The sequence below is a fragment of the Ursus americanus genome, chromosome 28 (genome assembly GCF_024610735.1).
Source record: "Ursus americanus isolate L20-20 chromosome 28, mUrsAme1.1.p, whole genome shotgun sequence".
NCBI classification, from domain to species: Eukaryota; Metazoa; Chordata; class Mammalia; order Carnivora; family Ursidae; genus Ursus; species Ursus americanus.
Genome location: NC_142154.1, coordinates 22,606,107 through 22,627,816, shown reverse-complemented (window position 1 = coordinate 22,627,816; position 21,710 = coordinate 22,606,107). Strand labels below are relative to the sequence as shown.

General features: G+C 36.4%; 1 non-coding gene and 3 pseudogenes across 1 annotated transcript; all 4 read right to left on the bottom strand.

The window, feature by feature from the left end:
• Positions 1–5,467: 5,467 nt before the first annotated feature.
• On the bottom strand, positions 5,468–5,543 carry LOC123790839 (small nucleolar RNA SNORD115; annotated as a pseudogene).
• Positions 5,544–7,021: 1,478 nt separating this feature from the next.
• LOC123790842 (small nucleolar RNA SNORD115) lies at positions 7,022–7,097 on the bottom strand (annotated as a pseudogene).
• Positions 7,098–11,449: 4,352 nt separating this feature from the next.
• On the bottom strand, positions 11,450–11,511 carry LOC123790841 (small nucleolar RNA SNORD115; annotated as a pseudogene).
• Positions 11,512–12,984: 1,473 nt separating this feature from the next.
• LOC123790840 (small nucleolar RNA SNORD115) lies at positions 12,985–13,065 on the bottom strand. The gene has a single exon (XR_006779215.1). It is a non-coding gene; the product is annotated as a small nucleolar RNA SNORD115 (small nucleolar RNA).
• Positions 13,066–21,710: the final 8,645 nt, after the last annotated feature.

The window sequence follows — 21,710 nt, the reverse complement described above, 5'->3', positions numbered from 1 at the left end:
TGCAAGTTGTTACAGCCACTTTGGGAAACAGTGTGGAGGTTCCTCAAAAAGTTAAAAATAGAACCACCCTATGACCCAGCAACTGCACTACTGGGTATTCATCAGTACCAGATACAGAGGTAGTGAAGAGAAGGGCCATATGCACCCCAATGCTCATAGAAGTAATGTCCACAATAGCCAAACTGCGGAAGGAGCTGAGATGTCCTTCACTAGATGAATGGATAAAGAAGATGTGGAACATAAGAACTAGTAAGATCGGTAGGAGAAGAAAGGGATAAAGAAAGGGGGGGTAATGAGAAGGGGGAATGAAGCATGAGAGACTATGGACTCTGAGAAACAAACTGAGGGCTTCAGGGGGGAGGGGGAATAGGATAGGCTGGTGATGGGTAGTAAGGAGGGCACATATTGCATGGTGCGCTGGGTATTATACGCAACTAGTGAGTCATCGAACTTTCATCAAAAACCAGGGATGTACTGTATGGTGACTAACAGAATATAATTAAAAAATATTATTATAAAAAAAGAGAAGATGTGGTCCATGTATACAATGGAATATTTCTCAGCCATCAGAAAGGATGATTACCCAACTTTTGCATCAACATGGATGGAACTGGAGGAGATTATGCTAAGTGAAATAAATCAAGCAGAGAAAGACAATTATATTGTTTCACTTATTTGTGGAACATAAGGAATAGCATGGAGGACATTAGGAGAAGGAAGGGAGGATAAACAGAGTGGGAGAAAAACCATGAGAGACTATGGACCCCGGGAAACAATCTGAGGGTTTTAGAAGGGAATGGGGAGGGCAATGGGCTAGCCCAGTGAAGGGTATTAATGAGGGCATGTATTGCATGGAGCACTGGGTGTTATATGCAAACAATGAATCATGGAACACTACATCACAAGCTAATGATGTTTTATATGGTGACTAACCCATCATAATTTAAAAAATAAAATAAAAAAATCTCTCATTTTATATGATCCATGCATATTATACCTTAATAGAAAGTCACGAGTTGTCAAAAAAGGACCCATTACATGAATTGGAGACCATTGGTTGATCAAACACCAGAAAGGCAAACGTGCAGGTTTTATATTTTGGAGAACGTCTCAGGGTGGTTCCATGCAGAAACAAGATCTTACTATTAGTTACCTCTTCTCTACATATTCAGGAAGCCATATCAATAACAACTGATATCAAACTTAAGTGCATACCCTTGATTATAATGAACCACATGAAATTCAGGATATGGATATCAGATATCAGACAACTCAAACTGTTTTCAATTTTACAAATTAAAGGCAATGCATATACCTGAATTTAAGGAGGTGGTGACACCCTTATTTTCTTTATGTTATAACTTGTCATAAGTAACCCCAAATATCACAAAATCATAGCAACTTGAACATAATATAATAAGGATAAATATGCCTATTCCTGTATTTGGACAAAGAGAATATCACACTGTAAAGATGATATGAATGAATCAGAAAACTTCTCAACATTATATCAATCTAGTAACAAAAAAGAAATTAAGCTTTTATCATAAGAATTTCATAAATAGTCCCATCAGGGACCATTAAAAAGAACCTATAATGCAATTCATGTTAATTTTGTTCATAAACCAAGTCTACTTGAAGGCCTTATTAGTAATAACTGGTATTATTCACACCATCTTCTTTCATTATTTTGATAAAAATGGAACCATGTGCAATCAGTAAATGAAGAGCATGTATCAGATTGCTCATCACTTTATTCCTTTTTAAGTTTCATGGGATAGGCATACTACTGAATCTTACATTCTCACCCTAATTGTTGGACTCTTTCTGTTATAACAAGTTCACCAATGGCTAAACACATCCCTACACCATTACAATTTCTTAATGAGATTAAAGGGGAAAATGGCCTTCTTATGTATTCTGAACCAAATGGATTATGCATTGATTATGGAACCAATGAATCACAAAATTTATCAAGTTTCAATCAAATCAAATTCAGATTAAAAATATAAATTTTCTTCTGAAAATCACAGCAAGCAGGTAAGCCAGTTACTGAGAAAAAAAAAAAACATAATGATGCTCACCTTGTTTAAATGAGTAAAACTACTTGTCTTAAAAGTGAATTTTCAAATCGATCAGTGTGATAGATCATATCAACAAGAAAAGAGTCAAGAACCATATGATCCTCTCAAAAGATGCAGAAAAAGCATTTGACAAAATACAGCATCCCGCCACATTACTGAATTGCTCTATAACTTCTAATAGTTTGGGCGTGGATTCTTTTGGGTTTTCCATATAAAGTATCATGTCCTCTGCGAAGAGAGACACTTTGACTTCTTCTTTGCCAATTTGGGTACCTTTTATCCTTTTTTTGTTGTCTGATTGCTGTTGCTAGGACTTCTGGTACTATGTTGAATAATAGTGGTGAGAGTGGGCATCCTTGTCGTGATCCTGATCTTAAGGGAAAGGCTTCCAGCTTTTCCCCATTGAGAATGATATTTGCTGTAGGCTTTACATAGATGGTTTTTATGAGATTGAGGAATGTATCCTTATCCCTACACTCTGAAGGGTTTTAATCCAGAAAGGATGCTGTATTTTGTCAAATGTTTTTTCTGCATCTATTGAGAGAATCAATCCACCCCCAAACTACTAGAAGTTATAGAGCAATTCAGTAATGTGGCAGTATACAAAATCAATGCTCAGAAATCAGTTGCGTTTCTATACAGGAAAAATGAAACTAAAGAAAGAGAAATTAGGGAATCCATTCCATTTGCAATAGCACCAAAAGACATACATTATCTCGAAATTAACTTACCCAGAGATGCACAGGATGTATATTCCAGAAACTACAAATCACTCTTGAAAGACACTGAAGAAGACACAAAAACATATATTCCATGCTCATGGATCGGAAGAATTAATATAGTTAAAGTGTCCATGCTACCCAGAGCAATCTATACTTTCAATGCTATCCCAATCAAAATACCAATGACATTTTTCAAAGAACTGCAACAAACAGCCTTTGAATTTATATGGAACCAGAAAAGGCCCCAAATCGCCAAGGAATTGTTGAAAAGGAAAACAAAACTGGGGCATCACAATGCCGGATTTCAAGCTGTACTACAAAGCTGTGATCACAAAGCCAGCATGGTACTGGCACAGAAACAGACACATAGACCAATGGAATAGAATAGAGAACCCAGAAATGGACCCTCAGCTCTTCAGGCAACTAATCTGTGATAAAGCAGGAAAAAACATCCAGTGGCTAAAAGACAATCTCTTCAATAAATGGTGCTGGGAAAATTGGACAGCTACATGCAAAAGAATGAAACTTGACCATTCTCTCACACCATACACAAAGATAAACTCCAAATGGATGAAAGACCTTGATGTGAGACAGGAATCCATCAAAATCCTAGAGGAGAACATAGGCTGCAACCTCTTTTACATTGGCCATAGCAAATTCTTACATGACACATCTCCAAAGGCAAGAGAAAGAAAAAATGAACTTGTGGGACTTCGTGAAGATAAAAAGCTTCTGCACAGCCAAGGAAACAGTCAAAAAAACTAAGTGGTAGCCCCCAGAATGGGAGAAGATATTTGCAAATGACTCTACAGATAAAAGACTGGTATCCAAGATCTACAAAGAACTTCTCAAACTCAATACATGAGAAACAAATAAACAAATCAAAAAATGGGCAGAAGATATGAACAGACACTTTTCCAATGAAGACATACAAATGGCTAACAGACACATGAAAAAATGTTCAACATCATTAGCCATCAGGGAAATTCAAATCAAAACCACACTTAGAAACCACCTTACACCAGTTAAAATGGCAGAAACTGACAAGGCAGGAAACAACAAATGTTGGAGAGGATATGGAGAAAGGGGATCCCTCCTACATTGTTGGTGGGAATGCAAGTTGGTACAACCACTCTGGAAAGCAATGTGGATGTCCCTTAAAAAGTTAAAAATTGAGGTTCCCTATGATCCAGCAATTGCACTGCTGGGCATGTATCCCAAAGATACAGACGTAGTGAAGAGAAGGGCCATATGCACCCCAATGTTAATAGCAGCATTGTCCACAATAGCTAAATCGTGGAAGAGGCCGAGATGCCCTTCAACAGATGACTGGATTAAGAAGTTGTGGTCCATATATTCAATGGAATATTACTCAGCCATCAAAAAGAATGATTTCTCAAAATTTGCTGCAACATGGATGGGACTGGAGGAGATAATACTTAGCGAAATTAGTCAAGCAGAGAAAGACAATTATATGGTTTCACTCATTTATGGAACATAAGAAGTAGGAAGATTGGTAGGAGAAGAAAGGGAAGAAAAAAGGGGGGTGAACAGAAGGGGGAATGAACCATGAGAGACTATGGACTCTGGGAAAAAAATTGAGGGCCTCAGAGGGGAGGGAGTGGGGGAATGGACAGGCTGGTGATGAGTAGTAAGGAGGGCACGTATTGCGTAGTGCACTGGGTGTTATATGCAAGTAATGAATCAAAACTAGGGATGTACTGTATGGTGACTAACATATATAATATAATATAATATAATATAATATAATATAATATAATATAATATAATATAATAAAAATATTATTAAAAAAGTGAATTTTCAATCTTCCAATGATGTATTTGGAATATGTCTTTCAGGAAAGGCAGCCAGTTATCTATCAGGAAAGGCACCAATGAGTTGGTGCGTCTGTTGCCAGCAGGACTTACAAAAATGCCCAATGTGAAAATCAAGTGCAATGTTATTCATCATTTTATCCAATTTCAACCTGGTCAAGTATATTACTGAAACTTACATTCTTACCCTAATTATGAGTGTCCTTCAGTTATGAGAATTTAATCAGGGATAAAGGAATAATCCAGTACTGTTAAAATATTGTAGTAATATTGTAGAAAAATTGTTGGTCTATTTATGTATTTAAACCCTACTGAATATAGTGCATTGAACATAATTCTAATCTATCATAACATTTTCAGAATTCAAGTAACTCAATTTAGGTAAAAAGTAAAGATTTTTGAATAAGGATAGCATCAGATATGTTAATTTATCGTTGAGAAAAGTGATCTATAATGCCGTTCATGTTTCCTGAACGAGTAAATCTAATTGTTATAGAAGAGAGTCATCACTAGTCTAAAAGTCTGTTTGGATTTTTCAGTTAACAAAGGCAGCCACTGACTTGTAATAAATAAGATGGTGCCCGTAGGATCTACTGAAAAACTCAATGAATGAAGAACCAAGGTCTCAGTACCAAATGTCAAAAAAAGTGGTATTATAGATGTATAACACATAAAGAATCAGAATTTATGGTTCACTTAGCAATGCATAGATAGAAATGTGCAAAAGAAGTTTCACACAGTGATTTCATTGAAGCCCCAAATTACATTTCAATCAAAGGGAACTAAGGAATCCAAACTTCTTGTCCCATGATCGTCACCTATGCTGGGCTTCAGAATAATCCAACTGAGCTTGATTCTTGTGTTTTCACTTCTGTTGAAGACATTAACTCATTATTGATCCAAGCCATCACATTTGTATGCATACATACAGTTAGACTTAATATGATTACCAGAGATAGCTTCCTTAAACACTAGTGCTAAAGTGGATTAAATGCTGACATATTCAGTGCAGGACACTTGAGTGGTATAAACTGCCCCATGGAGAACAGGGCAGAGTGTTCCTTGTTAGCAGCATTTCTCTAAGAGGACAAAGTGGGACTACAGTCAAAAAGAAGGATTACATCTTTTATGTATGTATGGCTCCTGCTTGGTCTTTCCTTTTTTCAGATTTTATTTATTTATTTGAGAGGGTAAGTGGATGAGAGAGAGAAAGGGAGGGTGAGTGGGGAGGGGAGGCACAGAGGGAGAGGGAGAAGCAGTCTCCCTGCTGAGTGAGGTACTCCATATGGGGCTTGATCCTAGGACCCTGAGATCATGACTTGAACTAAAGGCAAAGGCTTAACTGACTGAGCCACACAGGCAGTCCCTGCCTCATCTTTAATTTCTGTATGATTGATATATTTGATACACAAAATATGACCCATTACTTAAGCTGTGGACCAATAATTAGCCACATATGTTAAGAAACAAGAATATAGGTTTATATTGAAAATATGAGAAGAAATCAATACCTGGCATAAACAAAAGCTTCTTATTACCATCCCTTCACTAAATATACAGGGACCCATATCAGTAACAACTGGCATCATACATAGCATATACATTCTTTTGTAATAAATATAATTAAACCACATGAAACTCAGAATATGGAAATAAGATTTCAGACCACCTGTAATTGTATTCAATTTCACAAATCAAAGGCAACCTGCACATGAATCTCAAACTATTTCCCATAAGTTCCAAAAATCTTTCATCTGTGATTAGTATCTGAATGATCCACAAACATCATAACAGCACAGCAGCCAAAAAATAGAATAATATAAATAAATCATTTACTTGTGCATTTATAGCAAATGAATATTTTACTAAAGAGATGATTGTAATAAATTACAAAACTTTTCATCTCTAAAACACATTTAGGATTTAAAAGTAGGTCTTTAATGAGGATACCATTAAGCAAGTCAGTCACTCATTGGGAAGAATAGGTATTACTTACTCATTTTGCATGAATGAGTAGATATAATTATTTTAAAGGACAAACTTCATTAGTCAAATGGCCTATTTGAAATTTTTTAATTACCAAAGGTAGAACTTACATGTTTTCCATGGAATGGTACATCTGTTGCTGGTTGGATATTCTGAAGCCCATGTTGAGAAAAAAATAAACCAACATATCAACTCTAATGATGTATAAATATTAAGAATAAAAACACTAAAATCACGATACAAAATTATTTTTAAAAACTTCTCTTAGAAACAGATAAAGATGGATAAAACAAGATTCCCCAAAAGGGTTTCTTTCTAAAAATCCCCAAATAGAATACCCCAGAAAAATTTAATAGCTGCTTACACCTTGTTGCAAGTATTATCACTTCTTTTGGACCTTAGCATAATACTGCTGAATATAATTTTTACATCATTACATGTCCTCAAGACACTCTTCAAATATACATCCACTTTGTCTTGTAAACACCAGAATGGCAACCTTAAACTGTGGTTCAAAAGGGACAGGAGACCACTTAGATTCACTATATGATACTTATATGGTAGCACTTGTCTCAGTGCAACATGCCAAAGAGTGCTCTTCCTCAGTTGTCCTTATCTAGGAAGATAGAGGTAGGATAGTAGTTCAAAATCAGAAATATTCATGTGTATGGCTTATACATACTACTATTAGTGAAGAGATGGCTTATACCATCACAAAGAGACACTCTAAGGTTCTAAATAATTGATTCATCACATTAAGACAAAGCATACAGTTTTCTTGACATTGGATACCCTGTAATATCATATACCATACCACAAAGAGAGTAAACATGACTGAAAATGTTTGTTTGTTTGTTTGTTTATTTATTTATTTATTTATTTATTTATTTATTTATTTATTTATGTTATGTTAGTCACCATTCAGTACTTCATTACTTTTTGATGTAGTGTTGTTCCATTATTTAAATGAAATTTCAGCAAACAATATTTTTGAAGAGGATGTCATCAAGTAGATCATTCACTCACAGAGAAAAATCCAAAATGGGGTTCATGATGACTGAATTGGTGAACTTAGTCATTTCAAAGTCCATATCAGGAACAACTGTCATCATTTATAGCATACATTTTTATTATTATGAAAATAATAGGGTCACATGATACTCATAAGATAAAATTTAGTCATCAAATTATCCAACTTAAGTTTTATAGGTATCAATTTGGTCATCAAATTATTCAATTTAAGTTTGATAGGCAAAGTACATTACTGAATCTCACACTCTCTTCTATTAGCACAGTACTACAGTTATGGGAAGTTTACCAGAGACCAAAAGCAACATTAGAATCCCATAATAATAGAGCAAAATTTTTTCTCGACATTTATTTACACCTATACGAATATTGCATTTTTGACTAGGTGGCAGAAAATGAAACAATTGTTCAACATTTAATCATCTGAAGTTCATATAAAAAGTACATATTTTGTCAAGAGTATTACATCAAGAAGAAAAAGAGTATTCATATTCAGTTTTCCTGAATGAGTAAAACTGCCTTAGGTGTAAATCTTCACTAGTTCAACGCTTATATGAGATGTGTATGTCAAAAGAAGCCACTGATCTCTTATAATGGAATGTTATATTTCTTAGAATCAAGTCTTACTGAAACAAAAAAATGAGATAAAAAGAGCTAAGAAATGAGATCTGAATACTATTAGACATTACAGATAATTGAAACAAAGCTTAAAGAATAAGAAATGTTTCTTTATTTATAGGTACATAGATAAGGTTGGGCAAGCAAGTTATTCATGAAGGTTAATTTTTTTATTTTTTTGTTATTTATTATTTATTTTTTTAAGGTATTCTTTTTTTATAATACTTTTTTATTATGTTACGCTAGTCACCATACAGTACATCCCTGGTTTTTGATGTAATGTTCCATGATTCGTTACTTGCATATAACACCCAGTGCACCATGCAATATGTGCCCTCCTTAATACCCATCACCAGCCTATCCCAATCCCCCCCCCACCGAAGCCCTCAGTTTGTTTCCCAGAGTCTGTAGTCTCTCATGGTTCATGCACCCTTCTGTCTACCCCCCCTTCATTCTTCCCTTCCTTCTCCTACCGATCTTCCTGCTATTTCTTATGTTCCATAAATGAGTGAAACCATATGATAACTGTCTTTCTCTGTTTGATTTATTTCACTTAGCATAATCTCCTCCAGTCCCGTCCATGTTGCTGCAAATATTGTGCAATCATTCTTTTTGACGGCTGAGTAATATTTCACTGTATATATGGGCCACATCTTTTTAATCCAGTCATCTGTTGAAAGGCATCTCAGCTACTTCCACAATTTAGTTATTGTGGACAATGTTGTTATGAACATTGGGGTGCATATGGCTCTTCTCTTTACTACATCTGTATCTTTGGGGTAGATACCCAGTAGTGCAATGATTGGATCATAGGGTAGCTCAATTTTTAACTTTTTAAGGGACCTCCACATTGTTTGCCAGAGTGGCTGTACTGACTTGCATTCCCACCAACAGTGTAAGAGGGATCCCCTCTTACACATTTGTTGTTTCCTACCTTGTCAATTTTTGCCATTTTAACTGGCCTAAGGTGGTATCTCAATGTGGTTTTGATTTGAATTTCCCTGATGGCTAATGATTTTTTTTAATTTTAATGTTTTTTTATTATATTATGCTAGTCACAATACAGTACTTCCCTGGTTTCTGATGTAAAGTTCGATGATTCATTCGTTGCGTATAACACCCAGTGCACCATGCAGTATGTGCCCTCCTTACTACCCATCACCAGTCTATCCCATTCCCCCACCCCCCTCCCCTCTGAAGCCCTCAGTTTGAACATTTTTTCATGTGTCTGTTAGCCATTTATACGTCTTCATTGGAAAAGTGTCTGTTCATATCTTCTGCCCATTTTTTGATTTATTTGTTTCATGTGTATTGAGTTTGAGAAGTTCTTTGTAGATCTTGGATACTAGTGTTTTATCTGTAGTGTTATTTGCAAATATCTTCTCCCATTCCGTGGGCTACCACTTAGTTTTTTTGACTGTTTCCTTGGCTGTGCAGAAGCTTTTTATCTTCACGAAGTCCCACAAGTCCATTTTTTCTTTTGTTTCTCTTGCTTTTGGAGATGTGTCATGAAAAAAGTTGCTGTGGCGGATGTCAAAAAGGTTGCAGCCTACATTCTCCTCTAGGATTTTGATGGATTCCTGTCTCACATTGAGGTCTTTCATCCATTTGGAGTTTATCTTTGTGTATCGTGTGAGAGAGTGGTCAAGTTTCAGTCTTTTGCATATAGCTGTCCAATTTTCCCAGCATCATTTATTGAAGAGACTGTCTTTTTTCCACTGGATGTTTTTTCTTGCTTTGTCAAAGATTAGTTTCCCAAAGAGCCGAGGGTCCATTTCTGGGTTCTCTATTCTGTTCCATTGGTCTATGTGTCTGTTTTTGTGCCAGTTCCGTGCTGTCTTGGTGATCACATCTTTGTAGGATAGCTTGAAATCCGGCAACGTGATTGCCCCCAGCTTTGTTTTTCCTTTTCAACAATTCCTTGGGGATTCGGGGCCTTTTCTGGTTCCACACAATCTTAAGGGCTATTTGTTCCAGTTCTTTGAAAAATGTCGTTGGTATTTTGATCAGGATGGCATTGAAAGTGTAGATTGCTCTGGGTAGCATAGACATTTTAACTCTGCTTATTCTTCCAATCAAGAGCCTGACAGATTCCCTGAGGAATTTTACCAAACATTCAAAGAAGAATAATACCTATTCTCCTGAAGCTGTTTCAAAAAATAGAAACAGAAGGAAAACTACCAAACTCATTCTATGAGTCCAGTATTACCTTGATCCCCAAACCAGGCAACGACCCCAGCAAAAAGGAGAATTACAGACCTATATCCCTGTTGAATATGGATGCCAAAATTCTCAACAAGATCCTAGGTAATAGGATCCAACAGTACATTAAAAGGATTATCCATCATGACCAAGTGGGTTTCATCCCTGGGATGCGAGGGTGGTTCAACATTCACAAATCGATCAGTGTGATAGATCACATCAACAAGAAAAGAGTCAAGAACCTTATGATCCTCTCGATGCAGAAAAAGCATTTGACAAAATACAGCATCCTTTCCTGATTAAAACCCTTCAGAGTGTAGGGATGGAGGGTACATTCCTCAATCTCATAAAAAACATCTATGAAAAGCCTACAGCAAATATCATTCTCAATGGGGAAAAGCTGGAAGCCTTTCCCTTAAGATCAGGAACACGACAAGGATGGCCACTCTCACCATTATTATTCAACATAGTACTAGAAATCCTTGCAACAGCAATCAGACAACAAAAAGGGATATAAGGTATCCAAATTGGCAAAGAAGAAGTCAAACTATCTCTCTTCGGAGATGACATGATACTTTATATGGAAAACCCGAAAGACTCCACCCCCAAACTATTAGAAGTTATAGAGCAATTCAGTAATGTGGCGGGATACAAAATCAATGCTCAGAAATCAGTTGCATTTCTATACACGAACAATGAGACTGAAGAAAGAGAAATTAGGGAATCAATTCCATTTGCAATAGCACCAAAAAGCATACATTATCTCGGAATTAACTTAACCAGAGATGTAAGGGATCTATATTCTAGAAACTACAAATCACTGTTGAAAGACATTGAAGAAGACAGAAAAAGATGGAAAAATATTCCATGCTCATCAAGTTTTATTATCTCAAGTTCAAGATAAAATTCTCCTAGAAGGGTAATAGAGTTACTCTTATCTACCCCAGTATTGTCATTTAATCCTAGCCTGTTTAATTCTATGGAGCATAACTTTTAAATCATTATTTCTCTTTAAGACATTTTAAGGTCCCCATCGTTGTAAAAAGCCATCACACTTCCCATGCATACACAAACTTGGACCTGATTACCTTACCAGCAAGTCTTGAAACGCTCATGCTAAAGTGAATTGGAGTTAGGGCATACTTATTACATGAATCTTGGGTGATATCAATTGCTCGAGTCACAGCGTGCCACAGAATGTTTCTCCATATTATTATCTAAGAGGACAAAAAACAGAACTGTTATTACAGGGAGAACTACATCTCTCTGGTGCATATGGGTCATGCATGTTTTTAATTAAGTGAGAAAAAAGATGTTAGTATTAAAAAAATGACTCATTTCAGAGTTGGTTCATTGATCAACAAAAAACAATGAGAATGAGACATACACATCACTTGACTTTGGAGAAGCAATCTAGTGCCTTCATGTGGAGTTAAGAGAATTTCATTGATCATCCCTCATCTATATAGTCAAGAAAGCCATATCACTAATATCTGGCATGGATTACTGTATATGAATGCTCATAAAGTACTGACATTCTTAAAACCACATAAATCTCAGGATTTGGATATCAGATATTAGGGCACATGGAAATGTATGCATCGTATTCATTAGTTTGGGAAACCCATATAGGGGTTTCTTTATCAATGGATACCATCTCAACATATATGGGGAAAGCAAATTACCAAATCTTATATTATCTTTTCCATTGTCAGAAACCTTTACTGATGATATTTACATCAGTAACCCCAAAGCAGGCTAACATCATTAGAAACATAGCAACAATACATGAAAATCAGTCCGTTTGCTTAAATATTCAAATACATCTCTCACACTGGATTGAATACTAAAGAATGAAAAAAATCCCTCATTGTTAAAAACACTAAATTTAGGTAAAAATTAAAGGTATTTTCTTGGGATCAAATCAAGTAGTTCAGTCATACAGTGGGTAGGAAAACTTACATGGATATTCAAGTTACTCAAATGAGTAAATCTAATTGCCTTAGAGTGCAACTTTATAAGCCTGAAGGTCTACTCGAAAGGTATTTGTGACCAAGACTAACACATATCTCAACAGTTTAATGATGCATATATTGTGACACATCTTACTAATAGGAACAATAAGGGAAAATAGTTAAGGTGAGCCCCAAATGTGTCAAATTATTAGAATTTATTGACCATTGAGGGGAGGGGGTTGGGGGGATGGGTTAGCCGGGTGATGAGTATTAAGGAGGGCATGTATTGCAATGAGCACTGATTGTTTTATGCAAATAATGAATCATGAAACACTACATCAAAAACTAATGAAGTACTATTTGTCAACTACCATAATAAAAAAAAAGAAAAGAAAAAATGAAAAGGATGAGTTATTGTGTAATTTGAAGAGAATAGATAAGTTTAGAAATTATGTTTCCTTTAAGTGATTTACTGATCAACAAAAAACACAATACCTGCAGAAGAAAAACAAGTATCCTTAAAATCCTGTCCTGGTATTGTAAACCTAAACTGAGCCTCAGTGTGATGCCATTGAACATGACTTTCAGGTAAACAGATCTCTTCAATACAATATGAGGTCTCAAAATTGATGCAGCACAGGATTCCCCAAGCATATATATACTTGGACTTAACTATGCTTACCAAAGATGGATACAGGCATCTATGAGGTCAAGGTGATTAGGATTTTGGTTGCATTGTATGTTGGAATCCCAGCTGATAGAGATTGCCCCAGGGACAGCAAGACCAACAGGGTTCTTCCTCTGGAGTCATTATCTAGGTGGACAGGAATAACAATCATGTCAAAACAAAGCACTTCATCTCTTATGGGCATGGGGCTCATTCATGCTTCTCTTTAATGGACCAATATAATCATTCCTGCAAAAATGACCCATTACATAGGCTATGTGACGTCAATTCACCAAACAAAAGTTTGACAAAGTATGTAAGTTTCTTGGCTTTGGAAAACTAATAGGAGATGTCATGTTGAAATAAGAGCATCTCATTGATCATTTTTGGTATATTTGATCAAGGTGTCATATCAGCAACATCTGACATGGTCCATTGCATTTCAACTTGGATAAAATGAAACAATAGGGATGCCTGGGTGGCTCAGCCTGTTAAGGGTCTGCCTTTGGCTCAGGTAATGATCCCAGGGTCCTGGGATTGAGTCCCACATGGGGCTCCTTGCTCAGCGGGGAGCCTGCTTCTCCCTCTGCCTGCTGTTCCCCCTGCTTGTGCTCTCTCTCTGACAAATAAATAAATAAATGAAATCTTTAAAAAAATGAAACAATAAATCCATATGAAACTTATTTTCTAGAAAACCAGATAATAATTGGAATTGTGTTTTCCTTCAATCTCTCAACCCATTTATGGGAATTTTCAGGCTGTGGCTGATAAACCATTTTTTTTATGTTAACAGTCCTCATTCATGTCCCACCATCAGCACAAAAATGTAATAATTGGGATGAATATTGCTACTCCTATACTCAAGGATAAGATTATAAATGGTGGAGATAAAACCAAGGCTCAGAAAATTTATTAAACCCATAACTAGCAAAGAAATTGAATAAGTAATGAAAAATCTTCCAAGAAAAGAGTCCAGAGCTGGATGGCTTCCCAGGGAAACTCTACAAAACATTTAAAGAATTAATATCTATTTTTCTGAAACTGTTCCAAAAAATAGAAGTAGAAGGAAAACTTCCAAACTCATTCTATGAGGCCAGAATTATCTTGATTCCAAAACAAAGACCCCCCCTAAAAAAGAGAATTACAGAACAATATCTCTGATGAACATGGTTGCAAAAAAACTCAATATAATACTAGAAAATCAAACCTAACAGTACATTAAATGAATTATTCACCTTGGCGCCTGGGTGGCTCAGTTGCTTAAGCATCTGACTCTTGGTTTTGGCTCAGGTCATGATCTCAGAGTCATGAGATCAAGCCCTATGCCTGGCTCTGTGCTCACCATGGAATGTGCTTGGGATTCTTTCCCCCTTCTTTTTCCTCTTTCTCCCCTCTGCTCATCCCCCTTCTTGCTCTCTCATTCTCTCTCAAAATAAATAAATGAATAAAAGATTTAAAAAATTATTTACCACGATAAAGTGGGATTTATTCCTGGGTTCTTGGGGTGGTTCAATATTTGCAAATCAATGTGAAACACCACATTAATAAAAGAAAGGATAAGAACACTATGATCCTCTCAATAAAGGCAGAAATAGCATTTAACAAAATACAACATCCATTCTTGTAAAAACCCTCAACAAAGTAGGGATACCTGGACATGCATCAACATCATAAAGACCATAAATGGAAGATGCACGACTAATGTAATCCTCAATGGGGAAAAACTGAGAGCTTTTCCTTTAAGGTCAGGAACAAGATGAATGTTCACTTTCAACGTTGTCATTTAACATAGTACTGGAAGTCATAGCCTCAGCAATCAGATGAGAAAAAGAAATAAAAGGCATCCAAATTGGAAAGGAAGAAGTAAAAGATCTACTATTTGCAGATTACATGATACTTTATGTAGAAAACCTGAAAGCCTCCACCAAAAACCTACTAGAACTGACACATAAATTTAGTAAAGTCAAAGGATACAAAATCAATGTATGCTAAGTGAAATAAGCCAAGCAGAGAAAGACAATTATCATATGTTTTCACTCATTTATGGAACATAAGAAATAGCAGGAAGATTGGTAGGAGAAGGAAGGGAAGAATGAAGGGGGTAAACAGAAGGGAGAATGAACCATGAGAGACTATGGACTCTGAAAAACAAACTGAGGGGTTCAGAGGGGAGGAGGGTGGGGGATTGGGATAGGCCAGTGATGGGTATTAAGGAGGGCACATATTGCATGGAGCACTGGGTGTCATACGCAACTAATGAATCATCGAACTTTATATCGGAAACCGGGGATGTACTTTATGGTGACTAACATAATATAATAAAAAATCATTAAAAAAAAGAAGTTGTGGTCCATATGTATAATGGAATATTATTCAGCTATCAGAAAGAACGATTTCTCAACATTTGCTGCAACATGGACGGCACTGGAGGAGATAATGCTAAGTGAAGTAAGTCAAGCAGAGAAAGACAATTATCATATGGTTTCTCTCATCTATGGAACATAAGAACTAGGAAGATTGGTAGGGGGAAAAAGGGATAGAGAAAGAGGGGGTAATCAGAAAGGAGAATGAAGCATGAGAGACTATGGACTCTTAGAAACAAACTGAGGGCTTCAGAGGGGAAGGGGGTGGGGAATGGGATAGGCTGGTGATGGGTATTAAGGAGGGCACATATTGCATGGTGCACTGGGTGTTATATGCAACTAATGAGTCATTGAACTTTATATCAGAAACCATGGATGTAATGTATGGTGACTAACGTAATAAAAAAACATTAAAAAACAAAACAAACAAACAAAAAACTCTCTGAGGTAGCCCACGGAATGGGAGAAGATATTTGTAGATGACACTACAGATAAAAGACTGGTATCCAAGATATACAAAGAACTTCTCAAACTCAATACACAAGAAACAAATAAAGAAACAAAAAATGGGTAGAAGATATGAACAGACACTTTTCCAATGAAGACATACAAATGGCTAACAGACACATGAAAAAATGTTCAAAATCATTAGCCATCAGGGAAATTCAAATCAAAACCACAGTAAGATACCACATTACACCAGTTAGAAAGGCAAAAATTGACAAGGCAAGAAACAACAATTGCTGGAGAGGATGTGGAGAAAGGGGATCCCTCCTACATTTTTGGTGGGAATGCAAGTTGGTACAGCCACTCTGGAAAACAGTGTGGAGGTCCCTTAAAAAGTTAAAAATTGAGGTACCCTATTATCCAGCCATTGCACTACTGGGTATTTACCCCAAAGATACAGATGTATGAAGACAAGGGCCATATGCACCCCAATGTTCATAGCAGAAATGTCCACAATAGCTAAATCGTGGAAGGAGCTGAGATGCCCTTCAACAGATGACTGGATTAAGAAGATGTGGTCCATATATACAATGGAATATTATTCAGCTATCAAAAAGAATGATTTCTCAACATTTGCTGCAACATGGACGGCACTGGAGGAGATAATGCTAAGTGAAATAAGTCAAGCAGAGAAAGACAATTATCATATGATTTCTTTCATCTATGGAACATAAGAACTAGGAAGATCGGTAGGAGAAGAAAGGGATAAAGAAAGGGGTGATAATTAGAAGGGGGAATGAAGCATGAGAGACTATGGACTCTGAGAAACAAAGTGAGGGCTTTAGAGGGGAGGGTGGTGGGGGAATGGGATAGGCTGGTGATGGATAGTAAGGAGGGCACATATTGCCTAGTGCACTGGGTATTATACGCAACTAACGAATCATTGAATTTTACATTAAAAAACCAGGGATGTACTGTATGGTGACTAACATAATACAATAAAAACATATTAAAAAAAAAAGAAAAGTTTTACGTGTTCCTTGCTGACTTGGACGCCTTTTATTTCTTTTTGTTGACTGATTTCTTCCAGTACTATGTTAGATAACAAAGGTGAGAATGGACATCCCTGTCTTGTTCCTGATCATTGATGGAAGCTCTCAATTTTTCCCCATTGAGGGTCTTACTCGTGGGTTTTACATTTATGGCCTTTATTATATTGAGGTATGTTCTCTCTAACCCTACTTTGTTGAGGGTTTTTTTTTTTTTATCAAGAATGGATGTACTTTGTCAAAGCTTTTTCTGCATCTATTGAGATATGGTTGTTATCCTTTTTTTAATTAATGTGGTGTATCACATTGATTGATTTGTGAATAGTGATCCACTCTTGCAGCCCAGGCATAAATCACACTTGCTCATCTTGAACGATTCTTTTAATGTATTGTTGGATTCGATTTGCTAATATTTTACTGAGAATTCTTGCCTCCATGTTTATCAGTGATATTGGCCTATAGTTCTGTTTTTTAGCAGAGTCTTTATCTGGTATTGGTATCAGTGTAATGCTGGCCTATTATAATGAATTTTGAACTTTTCCTTCCATTTCTATTTCTTTGAATAGTTTGAGAAGAATACAGATTAACCTCTTCCTTAAATGTTTCATAGAATTCAAGTTAGAAGCCACATGGCTGTGGACTTTGTTTATTGGAGAGTTTTGATTACTGATTCAATTTATTTGCTGGTTATCCAACTGTTAAGGTTTTCTATTTCTTCCTGTTTCAGTTTTGGTGGCTTATATGTTTCTAGGAATTTATTCATTTCTTCCAGTTTGTCCAATTTGTTGCCATGTGGTTTTATATAATATCCTCTTATAATTGTTTGTATTTCTGTTCTGTGGTGTTGGTTGTTATTTCTCCTCTCTCATTTGTGATTTTATTTTTTGGGTCCATTCGCCTTTGTCTTTGATAAGTCTAACTAAGAGTTTATTAATTTTATTATTATTTTTTTCAAAGACCCAGCTCTGGGTTTCATTCGTCTGTTTTTTTGTTTGTTTATATGTTTCTATATAATTTGTTTCTGCTCTGATCTTTGTTATTTCCCTTCTTCTGCTGGCTTTAGGCTTTTTTTTAAATTTTTTTTTATTATATTATATTAGTCACCATACAGTACAGTACTTTTTTAAAAAATTCTTTTTGAGCTCCTTTAGGTGTAGGGTTAGGTTGTTTATTTGATATTTTTCTTATTTCTTAATGTAGGCCTGGATTACTATATATGTCTTCTTAAGACCACTTTTGCTGCAACACAAAGATTTTGGACTATTGTGATTTCATTTTCATTTGTTTCATGTATTTTTTTCTTCTTTGATTTCCTTGTTGATCAACTCATTGTTTAATAGCATGTTGTATAACCTTCATGTATTTGTAATCTTCTCCAATTCTTTCTTGTGGTTCATTTCATGTTTCATAGTATCATATGAAACATATGAAAATATGCATGTTATGATCTCTGTCATTTTGTACTTGTTGAGACCTGATTTGTGAACTAGTATGTAATCTATTCTGGGGTATGTTCCATGTGCATCTGAAAAGACATGTGTATTCTGTCACTTTAAGGTGGAATGTTCTGAATATATAGGTAAGTCTATTTGGTCCACATTCAAAACCATTGTTTCTTTGTTGATTTTCTGCTTAGATATCTGTTCATTGATATAAGTGGGGTATTTAGTTCCCCTACTATTATTGTATTATTATCAATGAGTCCCTTATGTTTGTTATTAATTGTTTTATATATTTAGGTCCTCCCTTTTGGGAGCATAAATATTTACAAATGTTAGATCTTTCTGTTGGATAGACTCCTTTATTATGATATAGTACCTTTCTTCAGTTCTTGTTAGTTTTTGGAATAAAATCTAGTCTGTTGAATGTAAGTATTGCTACTCTTTCTTTTGATGTGCTATTGCATGGTAAATGTTTCTCCATACCCTCACTTTCTTTTTTCTTTTTCTTTTCATTTATTATGATACATTAGTGACCATACATTACATCATTAGTTTTTGATGTAATGTTCCATGATTCATTGTTTCCATATAACACCCAGCGCTCCATGCAATATATGCTCTCCTTAATACCCATCATCGGGCTAGCCCATCCGCTTCCCAAAACCCTCAGATTGTTTTCCAGAGCCTATAGTCTCTTGTGGTTCATTTCCCCCTTTGTTTACCCCCACTTCATTCTTCCCTTCCTTCTCCTACTGATCTTCCTGCTATTTCTTATGTTCCATAAATGAGTGAAGCCATATGATAATTGCCTTTCTCTGTTTGACTTATTTCACTTAGCATAATCTCCTCCAGTCCCCTCCATGATGATGCAAAAGTTGGGTAATCGTTCTTTCTGATGGCTAATATTTCATTGTATATATGGACCACATCTTTTTATCCATTCATCTGTTGATGGGCATGTCGGCTCCTTCCACAGTTTGGCTATTGTGGACGATGCTGCTGTGAACGTTGGGGTGCATATGGACCTTCTTTTCACTACATCTGTATCTTTGGGGTAAATACCCAGTAGTGCAATTGCTGGGTCATAGGGTAGTTCTATTTTTAACTTTTCGAGGGACCGCTACACTGTTTTCCAAAGTGGCTGTACCAACTTGCATTCCCACCAACAGTGTAAGAATATTCCCTTTTCTCCACATCCTCTCCAATATTTGTTGTTCTTGCCTTGTCAATTTTTGCCATTCTAACTGGTGTAAGGTGGACCATAACCTCACTTTCAATCTGGAGGTGTCTTTAGGTCTAAAACGAGTCTCTTGTGCACAGCATATAGATGGGTCTTGGATTTTTATACATTCTTACACCCAAGTTTTTCCATTTCAGTGTTTTGTCTATATCCACTCAGTCAGTATTGGCAGATATGTATTTAATGCCATTTTATTACTTTTTGTCATTGTTTCTGAAGATGCTCTCTTTTCCTTTCTACTCTTTGTCACTTTTGGTCTTTCCTTTCCATTCAAAGAGTCCCCTTAAATATTTTTTTTCAGGGCTGAGTTAGTGGTCATGAACTTCTTTAGTTTTATTTGTCAGGGAAACTCTTTATCTTTCCTTCTACTCTGATAGATTTTGTGGGTAGGGTATTCTTTGCAGTAGATTTTTCCCATTCAGCATGTTGAATATATCACGCCACTTTCTTCTGGCTTGTCAAGTTTCTATGGAGACATCTACCGCTAGCTTTATGGGTCTTTCCTTGTAAGTTGGGTACTTCTGTCATGCTGCTTTAAGATTTTTTTCTTTATCACTATAATTTGCAAATTTAAATAGGAGAGGTCATGCTGTTGGCCTGCTTTTGTTGATTTTAATGGTAAGTCTCTATTTCTTCTGGATTTGGATGTCTGTTTCTTTCCCCAGATTGGGGACGTTTCCAGCTAATATCTCCTCAAATAAATTTTCTGCCTGCTTTTGCCTCTGTTCTTGTTCTGGACACCTATAATACAAATGTTACTACATTTTATGGAGTCACTGAATACCCTATATCTATTCTTGTGTTCCATAATTCTTCTTTCTTTCCTTTTTTTCCAGCTTCATATTTTCCCATTATTTGTCTTCCATATCACTTAATTATTCCTCTGCTTCTTCCACCCTCATGGTCATTACATCCATTCAGTTTGGAATCTCAGTTATTGAATTTTAAATTTCTGACTCTTTTTAAACTCTTTTATATCTGTTGTAAGGGCCTCCCTGGTGTCTTCTATGCTTTTCTCAAGCCCAGTGAGTATCTTGGTGATTATTGCTTTAAATTCTCCATAAGGTGTATTACTTATATCTGTTTTTATTAGATCTCTGGCCATGACCTTATCTTGTTCTTTTGGGGGGATGAATTACACTGTCTTGGCATTTTGTCTAGCTCTCTGTCTCCTTCTCTGAATTAGAAAACCCTGTTATGTTTCCTGCTTCTGAGAGTAATGGCTTTGTTAAGAAGAGATCATATAATATCCAGGCTGCTTCAGGGAGTGTCTTTGCTGTGTGATGCATGCACTCTGTGTTGTGTTTTGGGTACTCTATCCTGCAGGCCAGTCATTTGTAAATGCTCTTCAGTGGGTACTGTTTAGAACTTGGTCAGAGTGGGTGAGTTTTAACTCAGTGTGCTCTGGTATGCATGTTAAATGAGATACGACGCTATTTGTGATAGCACCGAGGTTTTGCAGAACTCTATAGCCAAAAGATGTGGTATGATTGGGGGTTTATGCTGGTCTTTTGAGGAAGGGGTTCACCACACTGGGAATGAGGCAGATTTGAACTACAAAGGGCAGAGTTGGCACAGGAAAGGTGTGTGTGACCTGAATAAGCAGGATAGGCAGTCACTGTAGGCATTGTGCTATTTATATAAGGTGGTTCTGTGTTTATACTGAGGGGTGGGGAAGGGAAACAGTGCCAGCCGGCTCCTCTGTCCCTGGAAAGGGGTCTTAGTGCTTGCTGTCCTCAGGGAAGCACTCTAAAGAGAACAAATTATCTCCTCCACGAGTGTCTCAGGTATTTTTCAGTCACTGTCTTCACACTGTCTGACTCCAGGTTTTTTCCTGCTTTCTCTCCAGGAGCAACAAAGTGCCATCCATATTCTATCCCAGCCAAGCTGGCTATCATTTAAAAATCCAGACTTTAGGTACAGGATGTGGGCAAAGACCTGTCCTGGGCTTCTGGGGAGGGATTCAGTGTGCTGAGACTAAGGGAGATTTAACAATGAAGGACAGCCTTGCCAGACCACAGGGTCCTAGCATGTGGAAAAAGCAACTATGCAGCCAATTTCAGGGATGGG